This window comes from Myotis davidii, unplaced genomic scaffold (assembly GCF_000327345.1).
Source record: "Myotis davidii unplaced genomic scaffold, ASM32734v1 scaffold203, whole genome shotgun sequence".
In the NCBI taxonomy this organism is placed as follows: Eukaryota; Metazoa; Chordata; class Mammalia; order Chiroptera; family Vespertilionidae; genus Myotis; species Myotis davidii.
In genome coordinates this window covers 779286-788751 of record NW_006293968.1, presented here as the reverse complement: position 1 = coordinate 788751, position 9466 = coordinate 779286, and the positions used below count along the sequence as shown (strand labels likewise).

The following is a 9466-nucleotide window of genomic DNA, read 5'->3' as shown; positions in this document are numbered from 1 at the left end:
AGCAGATTTGATACATTTCTATTAAGTTTTCTATTTAATTTACTATCTCAGATCTTTTTGGCAGTGTATTGTTCACTATCCTACAAAAACTTTGCCTCTTTCTGCTGTCAGCCCTTTGTTTAAGCACGTACTATGCTCAAAGGAAAATAGCAAGCACTTTACACCTGTGGTTTTATTTAATCTGTCCAACAATCCTTTAAAGGATTTTACACATATTTCACAGAGTGTCCCCTGATACTCCCAGTGCCTCCAGCACCAGACCCAGTTACCACAGTATTAACACAGTTACCACAGTATTAACATGGTTACTACAGTAATAACATAGTATTAACACAGCTATCACAGTATTAACACAACTATCACAGTGTTGACACAGTTACCTCAGTATTAACATGGTTATCACAGTATTGACACAGTATTAACATAGCTATCACAGTATTAACACAGGTACCACAGTATTGACATGGCTACCTTAGTAGTAACACAGTAATAACACAGTTATCATAGTATTAACACAGTTACCATAGCATTAACACAGTTATCACCGTATTAACATGGCTACCACAGTATTAACATGGCTACCACAGTATTAACACAGTATTAACATGGTTACCACAGTATTAACACAGTTATCACAGTATTTCTGTGGTATCAGCTATTACTTATCTTTCATTTCTGATTTTATTTGTATGAGCTAAGTAAATTCTCTCTCTCTGTTTATGAGTCTGATTAAAGGCCTGTCAATCTTGTTTATCTTTTCAAACTACCAGATCTTGGTTTCATTGATCTTTTTTTAAAAATTGGTCTTTAGACTCTATTTTATTTATTTCTATTCTGATCTCTATTATTTCCTTTGTTCTACTCACTTTGGCTGTTTGTTGTTTTGTGTTTAATTCATTTAAGTATAAAGTTAGATTGTTTATTTGAAAGTTTTCTTGTTTCTTGAGGTAGGACTGCAATTTCATTCCTAGGACTGCTTTTGCTATGTTCCATAAAGTTTGTGTTTTCATTTTTCTCAAGTCATCTTTTGATTTATTCCTTGATCTCATTGTTAAACCATTTAATAACTTGTTATTTACTAGAGAGAAGGAAAGAGAGAGAAACATCAATTGGTCTCCTCCTGCATGCCCCCTACTGGGGATCAAGCCCACAACCTGGGCATGTGTCCTGACTGGGAATTGCACAGGTGACCTCTTGATACATGGGACAATGCTCAACTAACTGGGACACACTGGCCAGTGTTAGCCTTTGTTTTAAAGTCTGTTTTGTCTGATATAGGTATTGCTACCTCAGCGTTACATTAAAAAATTTGCATGAAATATCCTTTTCTATTCCTTTACTTTTAGTCTGTGTGTCTTTTGTTCTGAGGTGGGTCTCTTGTAGACAGCATATATACGAGTCTTGGTTTCTTATACATTTAATTACCCTATACCTTTTGATTGGTGCATTAAAAGCCATTTATATTTACAGTGATTATTTATAGGTACATATTTATTGCCATTTTATTCTTTATTACTATGTTCTTTTATTTTCTTTGTTATTCTTAAATAAGGCCCTTTAAAATTTCTTGTAATTCTGGTTTTGTGGTAATGAACCCCTTTAACTTCTTCTTGTCTGGGAAGCTCTTTATTTCGTATTCAATTTTAAATGATACTCTTGCTAGGTAAAGTATTTGAAGTTGTAGGTCTTTGCTTTTCATCACTTTGAATATTTCTTGCCTTCTCTGTATAGTCTGTTGATAAATCAGCTGATAACTTTATGGGAGCTCCCTTGTAGGTAGCTAATTTTCTTTCCTTTGCTGTTTTTAAAATATATATTTTGTATTAACCTTTGCCATTTTAATTATGATGTTTCTTGGTGTTGTTGTATTTGGGTTCTTCTTATTTGGGACTCTCTGTACTTCCTGGACTTGTGTGACTTTTCCTTCACCAGGTTATTTCTTCATATAGGTGCTCAATCCTATGATGTAGATGCTGTTATGCTTCATGTTGTCCCAAAAGTCACGTAAACTATCCCCATTAAAAAAAATTAACTTTTCTGATTGGATGTTCTCTGATATCTTGTCTTCTAAATCATGTTGCCCTCCTCTGCTTCATCTAATTGGTGTTAATTTTTTCTAATGTATTCTTTATTTCAGATATTTTATTCCTTATGACTGGTTCTTTTTTAAGGTTTCATGTCTTTTTTTTCATGCTTTCTATCTCTTTGCTTGAGTTCTCAATGAGTTCATCCATTCTTCTTCTAAGTCCTTAAGCATCCTTACAACTGTTGTTTTGAAATCTGTATCTGGTAGATTGCTTGCCTCCATTTCATTTAGTTCTTTTTCTGAGGATTTCTGCTGTTCTTTCATTTGGAGCAAATTACTTCATCTCCCCATTTTGGTTGCCTCCCTGTATATTTTTTCTCTGTGTTTAGTAGATATGCTATGTCTCCCAATCTTGGTATGGTAGCCTTATGTGGTAGGTATTCTTTGGGACCTAGTAATGCATTCCCCCTGATCATCAGAGCAAGGTGCTTCAGGAATGTTCCTCCTGTGAATTATGTGAGCCCTAGTTGAGTCTTGATTGCTTTTGGCTTTTTTGTGTGTGGGGTTTGACCCTTCAAATGGCTCACTGTGAGGATTGAACCCAACCATAGTGTATGAGCTACTGTGAGGGTGCTGACCGCACAAAGCTGATTTCACCCCAGCAGGTTGAATGTGCTGCTTGTGGAGCTAATTGGGTTCTGTTCTGATGTTGTCTAAAGCTTGCCACAGGTGTATTGTTTTGGGGGCATCTTGAGAGGGACTCTGATGTAGGCCCATGTTCTATGCTGCCTGTGACTGGCCCTGGACTACCAGTTTGGAGCTACAAAGCGAGGCAGTTTGTGATGGCCTCTTCTAGGCCTGGGTATGCATGGAAATGGCAAAGCTGTGCATTAAGGCTGAATTCTAGTAACAATGAGCTGGGTGGCAGGTCAGCAAAAGACCCAAGGAACCCCAAGATCTGCCTCTGTCTGCCTCTGCCTGCTGGTTGCCCATTAGGCTCAGTCACTGAAAGATCCTTTGGTGATATGCAGGTTGCATAGGACAGGCCCTCAATGAGTCACCAGTGAGGGTAGTGTTCCTTATATTGATACAAATTTAAATTTGGTGCTAGTGCTGGCCCTGAGGCCACTCCGCAAAAGTCCCAGGGTGCACAAAGGACAGCCGCCACCGCCAGGTGAGTACTCACAGATCTTTGTTGTGGAGCGGGGCTCAGGGACTCATTAGGGCGATGGCAGAAGAGTTTATCAGGCCCAAACAGACCAAGATTTGGCTGTGTTAAAGCGAGGGCTCTACACAGGAACAGTGGTACCAGTCAGGCATGCCAGGGGAAAATGGTCCCTGCTCTAGAGCCACACAACTCAGTTTCTCCTGTATTCTGCCTAGACCTCCTTGAGAGCCTTGGAGGTTGCTGCTGGGAGCTGGGAGGGTGAAGCTAGTGTATCTCCCATGGGAGGCATGTGCCAATAAGTCTCAAGAAATGGGGGGAAATGGCTCCTGCCACAGAGCCACACAACTCAGTCTCTGACACTTCCTGATCCTCTCGGGCCTCTAAACCATCAGCCCATGCCAGTGACTCCTCCGGACATGAGCTTGGCAGGCCAAGAAGCAGAGTGTTGGGATGGCGAGGCTAATTGCATTTCCTCAGTCTGATGTTATATAGATAGTTGTGTTTACCCAAGAAAGATGGCATCTGTGGGCGGCATGGGAGAGGAACTCAGCACAGGGCCACTGGCCACTGGCCTTTTAATTCTCTCCCCAGAGCCACAAAACCCAGTCCCTCCTAACATGACTTTATTCTGATTCAATCCACCCTGCCTGTGCAAGAGTCCAGGGTGAGGGGTTGCAAATGAGATTTTGTGTGTTGGCCCTTACACAGGGCACTGGGTTTCCAGCAGAAGCCCATCTCTCCCTGTGGACAGAATTCCCGCTGATTTCACAGTCAGATGTTACATGGGTCCTCTTCCTGCACTTGGTGCTATGGGTTGGGACACCTGGCTTGGGCTTGACACCATGGTATCCCTCCAGATTCTCAGCTGCCACATGTGGTGCCGGCCAGCCCTTGTTGCATCTCCACCCTTCCCACCAGTCTTGCCATGTCTCCTGTAAGACCCTGGTTATAAGGGTTTGCAGCTAGTCTTCAGTTGGTTATTCAGGTTGATTGTTTTATATTTTAGTTGTAACTCTAGTGTCTTCCTGGGAGGAGATGAGTGTAATGTCTGCCTATTCCACCACCATCTTGGATCCTCTCTGAGGAGATTCTTCTTTTATTTTTTAGTTTAAAAGAATTATTTGTTGATTTGAGAGAGAATGCATGTGCACACGCTCAAGAGGGAACGAGAGAGGGAGGGAGAGAAGGAGAGAGAGAGAGAGAGAGAGAGAGAGAGAGAGAGAGAAAGCGAGACAATTTGTTGTTTCACTTATTTATGCATTCATTGGTTGCTTCTTGTATGTGCCCTGACTAGGGATTGAACCCACAATCTTGGCGTATCAGGATAATGCTCTATCCAACTGAGTAACTTGCCAGGGTTGGGGAGATTATTCTTGATCCAAATGAACTCAACCTAATTAACTAAGTCTCTATTATTTGAGAACTTTTCCTGGCTGTGATCAGAAAGAGACATGAAGGTGGTACAGAGAGAGGTTATGTTGGTAGCTTTGAAGATGGAGGAAGGGCCAATGAGCCAAGAAAATGAGTGGAAAATGCCAACAAATGGATTCTCCCCAAAAGCTTCCAGAAAGCAACACAACCCTGCCAACACTTTGATTGTACTCTAGTAAGACTTGTTTTGGATATCTAACCTGTAGCGGTTGCAATTGAAGAGCCTTGGCAAATATATTTTTTCTATTTTCCCACATTGGATGCTGCTCTTCCCAGTTGTTATTGGTTTAGAAAACCCTTTCCCCCAGTAATGCAGAGACTCCTTCCTCCTTTAGCTTTCTCCCCCTTCTTTTACGCATTTCCTCGATATTCCCCCCACACACTGCATTCCACTGTTCCCAAGTTAACTTTTCTATTATATTCATCTCAGCATATTTTTGGTCTATCCCAATAATAGTATTTAAGTAGCTGTATTGCACAAATATACAGAAGTTGGATTTTTTCTGCTATTTTCCATTCTATTTATTATGCAAGGTCCAGGTTAAACCTCAGTTCCACTATGAACCTCTGAAACATCCATTTCTTTCCTTCTCCTCCAGAAGGAATATAGGCAGCTCTTGGTCTGTCAATCCATTATAACATTCCTCAAGGCAAGGGGTCATACCTCATTCATTTGTACCTCACCCATAGTAAGCAGTCAGTAAGTGCTTGTTGAATGAATGACTGAATGAATAAGAGTGTGCCTATTTGCTACATATGAAATTAGGAAAAGTGACAAATGTCTCTTAAACATAATGCTCATCAGAATTCCGTTTATCTAAGTCCCTTTATTCTCACTTTACCCTGTTTCTTTGGATGATCCGGTTACCACCAGGTCTTCAGTTACCATCTGCCATATGTCAGTCACTCTCAAGTATATAGTTTTTAGTCTAGATCTGTCTCCTTAGAGCAAAACCCTTAATTTGAACTACTTTACTAGGCTTTTCCGGTGGGTATTCCTTCAGGTGCCAGGACTGACCAGTAGACCCTGAGCAATGGATGAATGGATTACTCCAACATGTTTGCTGTGAAAGAGAGGGCTAAGGGACACCCTGGTGATAGCAACCAGGCAGCCTTGATTTCCTGCTTCGTTAACCTTTTATTTAGGAGCAGTTTGAGATAAAGTTTATCTTTTAGATACAATCAGTAGGGTGAGTAATCTTGGGAAGACACATGTGTTTACATTGTCTTCTAGGCAAGGGCATCCAGGGATTAAGCATAGGATTTCAGTAAACACCTGGGGGTCTACACATGCACAGACTTATTTGGAAAGGTCAAGGAATAATTAGGGGTGCTGCCTTCTACATTCCTCTAAGTCTCTCCTAAGTCGGAATTCTGATAAACAGGGCAGACAGCTTTCCACACACTTTCCTTTTCTTGGAATATCCACCTTACAAGCTTTCCAACCAAGTCTCATGCTTCTCCGTATTCAGGCACTTCAGACTCAGTTTAGTCTGCCAAATCTTTCTTCATTAACTTCTTCACCGAGTCCATTTCAACCTCCTTATCTTCCTTCTTTCCTTCTCCTCATCTGATGTTCCCTATCTGGTGAACAGTAGCACTATCTAGTCAACTGAACAACATGATGTATCCCCAACTTACAACACATTGCCTAGCACCTAGTAGGTATTCAATTAATATTTGTTTAATAAACAAATGCCCTTTACCTAACATGGCCAAATCAATTGAAAATGATAAATTTGGTGGTTGTATTTAGAAAGGATCTTAGACTCATTGTAAAAGGCCAGAATGAGAGTAGGTTCTGGGAACACCTCATCTTTCACATTTGGTGTCTTTGGAACATCCAACAAACCAACGTCACTCCTGAGGTCTATTTTTCACCCCTGCCACTCCTAGTCATTTATTTTCTCCTCTGAAGCACCTGCCTATGAGCCCAGTTCCCCAAGAGGCAGGTTGGCAGGCAGCCAAGCAAGGCCAAAGCTGGGAGAGGTAGGGCAGTGAGAGGTAGGGCAGCCCCAGGCTGAGGACCACGTTCCTCCTCACCTGATGTTTCACGTTCCCAGGTCAGTGGTGAGGAGGGCCCGTGGCCCAAGGAGGACGTGTGGAGGGGAGGTGGGAAGAAGCTCCCCACCTTTGGCCCACCCACAGAGCATGGTGGGGGTTCTCCCAGGAGCTGGAGTCCATCCCCCTGGACAGGGTTAGGAAGAATGGAAAGAAAGGAGCTGCACCAGCAGCCACAAAGCAGGACGCACAGGGCTCAGGGCATGGGGGGACAGAGAGAGAAGTGGGAAGAAGAGAGAAAAGCGGACAGGAGACAAGATGCACTGAGAAGGAGCCTCAAAGTGGCCTCAGCCCCGGACGCCACTGTCTGGGGAGCTCACATCGGGGCTCATAGCAGGCTGTGGCGGGAATCGGGGGAGAGGGTGGGGGCCGCTCAGAGGTGATAGTGGAGCCACCCTCAAGGCCAGGCTGGGGAAGTAGCAGCTACTGATGTTCCATAGGGTCACCCAGATGAGAGGAGAAGCAGGGCAAAGCCCGGACTCCCTGTCTGTCGCAGGCCTCTTGAGGGGAGGGGGGACTTGTGGGTGCTCCACGCAGGGCCCTCAGCACCAGCAGGTTTTTGAAGAGTTCACTGGGCCCTCAGGTTTGCTCTCATTCTCCTTGAGCTCTGCCAACGCCAACTCTTTGCTGGCACGCGTCCGGACACCATCCAGCTCCTTCCTGTGGGCCTGCAGCACCAGCTCTGTCAGACGCGTGAAAGACTCTTTAATGTTGAGGTTGGTGCAGGCACTTGTTTCATGGAAGTCCATGCTGTACTGTACTCCTTGGTCAGCTGCTGCCCTTTCTCTCTTCCCACCTGCTGCTTCTGCTCTTAATCGGCCTTATTCCCTATAAGGATCTTCTGGACACCTTCGGGCACGTACTCATCCACATCATTGACCCACTTCATGGTGTGCTGATAAGAGCGCTCGCTGCTAATGTCGTAGACTAAAAATATTCCCTGGGCCCGTCGATAGTACTGCTTTGTGATGGTCTGATATCTCTCCTGCCCCGCTGTGTCCCAAATCTGTATGCGCAGTTTGATGCCATCCACCTCTATGGTCTTCATCTTGAAGTCGACACCCTGGCTCCCCTAAGGCAGCACTTCTCAGACTTCAGGGGGCACGCGGGCCCGGGGGAGATGCAGACTCGGATCTAGTAGGCGGTAGATGAGGCCCGAGATGCTGCATCAAGGCTCCAGGGGAGGGTGATGCTGCTGGTCCATAGATCACACGTCTGACAGCAGCTTTGGGGACAGCGGTTCTGCAAACGTGGACCCCGGACCTGCAGCCTCAGTATCAGGCAGCACACTAAGTTTGAGAACCACCGTCTTGCCCATCTCTGTCTGGCTGGAAGAAATGTCGATGGTGGAGATGTGCGAAACAGCACAGCAGGCAGGTCTTGCCCACTCCGGAGTAACAGATCAGCAGCAGCCGGAACAGCACATCCTACTGCTTCGCCATGGTGGGGGCGAGGAGCCTGCTGGGGCCACGGGGGGTGAGGAGGAAGGCAGACCGGCCCTGCGCCAGCCCTGCTCTCCAGGTGCTGGGAAGCGCCCTTCAGCGGGAGCGCGGTGGGAGGAGGCCTGAGGTCTTAGTTTATAATTATTACCTAGCGGGTAATAATTATTTGTCATCCTCCACAAGACGGTCTGAAACATTTTTCTCTGGGCCTCTGGGACTTTGTAGTGATGCCCTCTCATGAACAGTCTCTCTCTATATGTGCCAACATAACCTTTTCTGTCTTTTAGAGATTGGAAAAATTTTGTATGTTATGTTGGAATGAGGCTCTGAGCTAATTTTTCACTCTCCCTTCTCAGGCTAATATTAGAGGCATCAATTGCAATGAAAGAGCAGGGGCTTTGAGAGTCAGACTGACAAGAGCTGGAATTCTGACTCCTTTATTCACTAGCTTTGTGTCTTTCAACAAGCTACTTAAGTTCCTCAAATCTCAGTTTCTTCATCTATAAAAGGAGACACAGTACTAAGTATAATGTAGGGTTATTTGAAAGTTGTGTATAGTAAGCTTATCATGGTCCCTGAAACAGGAAGGTCTCAATGAATGTGAACTTTCCTTCTTTTGTTAGATGAATGGTGTTTTTTAAGATACTTATTTTGGTTGAGTGTCAGTTTCCTCATCAGGGAATAAAATAATACTTATCCACGGGATTTTTCTGTGGACTACATTAGTTATATTCACGTGAAGTGCATGGTTACTTAAGAAATATTAGATTCGGGCGCTGCGTGTGACGCCCGGCCGCGGCGGAGCTGGTATTAATGGGAAAAGTTTTGGCAGAAGCCGGAGGAGCCTGCGGGACGGTGGCGGCGGCGCGAGAGGCGGCCGGGACAGTGTTGTGTGGTGTTTTGGGCATGTACGTGGTACTCACGCAGTGGCTTCTGCTCACCGACAGATGAGGACAGATGCGCCAAAGAGTGATGAAAGTATCTCATGCTCATTGTGAAGAATTTGGAGAACACAGAAAAATGTAATTAAGAAAATAAGAGAGAGAACCGAAGATGGCGGCATAGGTTAACGCCAGAGATTGCCGCCTTGAACAACCAATTCAAATTAAGCTTGAACCAGGGACCTACAACATCCAGAAACACAGGCGGGCTGGCTGAGTGGAAATTCTACAACTAGGAGTAAAGAGAATATTATATCCAGACTCAGAGGGGACGCAGTGCTGAAGTGAAATTCTCAGGTACCGAGTGCGCGCGGAGCGGGGCTGGCAGCGCGGAGGGCGCGATTGTTTACAATCGGGAGGGAGTCGCAGACTCTGACCTCCAGATCCGGGCGAGCAG

The 9466-nt window shown here is 44.7% G+C and overlaps 1 long non-coding RNA gene and 1 pseudogene across 1 annotated transcript in view; one reads left to right on the top strand and one right to left on the bottom strand.

Moving 5' to 3' along the window:
- Positions 1–6506: 6506 nt before the first annotated feature.
- LOC102762468 lies at positions 6507–8128 on the bottom strand (annotated as a pseudogene).
- A 778-nt stretch (positions 8129–8906) lies between these two features.
- The window catches only part of LOC102762271, a 21194-nt gene continuing 20634 nt past the window's right edge, over positions 8907–9466 (top strand). Inside the window, exon 1 of the long non-coding RNA XR_435886.1 lies at positions 8907–9097. This is a non-coding gene — a long non-coding RNA (uncharacterized LOC102762271). The remainder of the gene's footprint in view (positions 9098–9466) is intronic.